We start from the raw sequence: 2,831 nt of genomic DNA on the forward strand, positions 1-2,831 counted from the left end.
ATTATGGGAGGACTTATGACCAAAAAACAAAATGATGAAAGAAAGGGAAAGAAATTGGTGTGAGAACCACATTTCATGAGGATGAAAGTTACTGAGCCAAAATAGATATACCTTTACACTCGGACCTATTACAAACCTTGAAAAGAACTTTTAAATATTGAGAGAGCTGAAAAAAATATTGATAGGAAATACGGGTTTCAGTGCCAAGAATCATGTGTCCATATTATATCTCTATTTTTGTTTTTTAGTAACTAATTTTACTACAAATCCCCCTTGATAATTGAAACTTGCGTAAAATCGTTGATTTATTATGTTTTTACTCGTTAATGACCTTTAGATATGACTAATATGAACTAATTTGTACTTCACTGTTAATTCTTGAAACCACTGCCTGTGGGAACGATCCCAACACTTTGTTAGGTGACATACTAACAAACGATCGTTGGCACTTGAACGGGAATTAGTGTCCTAATATGTCAAGTGAATAAACAATATATGTATAAACAAAATCCAAGAATTACCTAATTATTATTCTTACATTGTTAATTTCTCAGTTCCAACAACCCTAATTGTGGATTTGGCTACTCTTGTTTGATAGTTCACAATTCATAATTAGGTTAGAAGAGTTCATGAACTTAAAATGATAATAGATTAAAATCGAAATCTTGAACTAAAATTTAAAGGGAAAATTTTCAAAAATTAAATCTAAAAATTTGATTGCTAAAAGCTTGAAACTTAATTCCCATAGAAAAAAAACTAGAAGTTTACGATAATCTCTAACCTCCAAAAATGAGGATTACAACTCCTATTTATATAAAGTAAATCCTAACTTAAATAGAAAACAATATGAGGAAATAAAACTTCTCAAATGCGTCTTCTGTCAATGGCATCACCTACGGGGTGTAAGTCGACCTATGGCCTATAAATCTTTTTCTGTAGTCCAATAATTAGAAAATAAATCATGTACTGGAACACCAAATATTTGATCATCAATCAACGGATGTGCACAATTGCCCAATGGTCAACCTACAGGCTGCCGATGCCTCTATAGTTCCCCAGTTGGTCAAACTTCCCTAATCTTCCACCTATGGTTTGAGGATTAAAATTTTATATGTGTATTAATCTTTGAAAGTGTTGGTTGTGTATAAAGAGTAGTCGGTTATTCTAGTAATATAATCTCATTAAATCGCGCCAAAATATCCAGTAGAGTGTGTGTTAATGGGCCACTATATCTATTGTGATGTTGATGCATAAAAAATGTGGCAATTCATGAAGGTGTCTAATGGGGATATCTCAAGAGATCACTGGGATCCATTCATAGGGTTTTGGGTCCTCCACCTAAGACTTTAATTGAAAAACACCCATGCTTAAACTAAATATATTACCATTTAACTTTAGATATGTATTTTTGGTTAAGACAAGACTTTGTGAGTCTGTCTACAATTTTTTGTGAATTACAGGTCAAAAACGTGTTGACTATATTTAAGAGGAGAAAGGCAACATTGACTTTACCTTATGTTATGAATGACGAGTGTCTTGTACGGGGCCTTTTGGGATCCTCTATTCCATTTTATATCTAGGGTGTACCCTTGTTTCGTGACAAACTTGGTAATGAGAGTACAAGGTTTAGAAAGGTTTTGGGATGTCTCATAAGACACGTCAAGTATAATCTTGTTCATGATTGTGAAGTGCACCACATTTATTAATCAGAGACTATAAGATGATTAGGAAACTCCACTTCTTTCATCACTCTAAATTCTTGTGGTAGACATTAACTTTATAAGGTCCCTCTCCTATTCCTTTACCCGATTCTCTACATGAAATGGTTACTCAATAGATTATTCTATATGGAATGCGGGATAAAATGTGAAGTAATAATCTCCTCAAGCTTCAGTTTACCCTTGGGTCGAGAAAGTGACTAATGTTGAGTTTAGGGATACTTTTAAAGTATTGGCTCAAGCAGGATAGCGTAACTCCACATGGAGGTGGTGATTCCCGTGAACGTAACTATAGGTATGAAGGCATCTAGAGTGAGGGGACTTAACTATAATGAATCATCTGGAGTGCCATCGTTCTATGGCTGAGAAAGATACTCAAGAGTTAATTGACGGGGTCTATAAAGTGTTGAGGATTGTGGGAGTGATGTTGGTGGAAAAGGCAGATTTATCTACTTATTAACTTAATGATAATCAAATATGGGTCAACCAATGGAAACAAAGGAGACTACATTATATGGGTCCTCTCTATTAGCAAAAGTTTAAAGTTGCTTTTCTTGATAAAATATTTTCCCTTAAGATGATGGAGGCAAAGGCGCTAGAATTCATCAACCTTTTTCAAGGGAGCATGAGTGTGAAATATGCTTCTAAGTTCAAATAATTTCCTAAATATGCCCCTTTTTTTTATTACATATTCTAGGGAAAGAAGGAGTAAGTTTATGTCTAGTGTATCCGAAATGTTGGTTAAGAAATGTCACACTGCTATGATCATCCATTATATGGATATTTCTTATGTCATGGTTCATTCTCAACTATTGGAAGGGGAAACATAAGGAAAGGTCTAAGAATGCAAAGAAAGCTAACAATGGTGAGGGTAACTTCACACATGCAAAGTCTGATAGACATGGTTGTTCTAGGTTCCGGCACCGGTTTTCTAGGCAAGGCTCCTCCAATGTTCGTTCTAAGTTAAAAAAACATAGTGTTTCTAACCCTAATACCTAAGGAGGAAACGGTAGTGGATCTTTATTGACTAGGTCTACTTGTGCTAAATACGGAAACAAGCACGAGGGTAGGTGCTTAGCCAATATAGATTGTTGTTTCAGTTATGGTAAAAAT

This window comes from Solanum lycopersicum, chromosome 6 (assembly GCF_036512215.1).
Source record: "Solanum lycopersicum chromosome 6, SLM_r2.1".
Taxonomy (NCBI): domain Eukaryota; kingdom Viridiplantae; phylum Streptophyta; class Magnoliopsida; order Solanales; family Solanaceae; genus Solanum; species Solanum lycopersicum.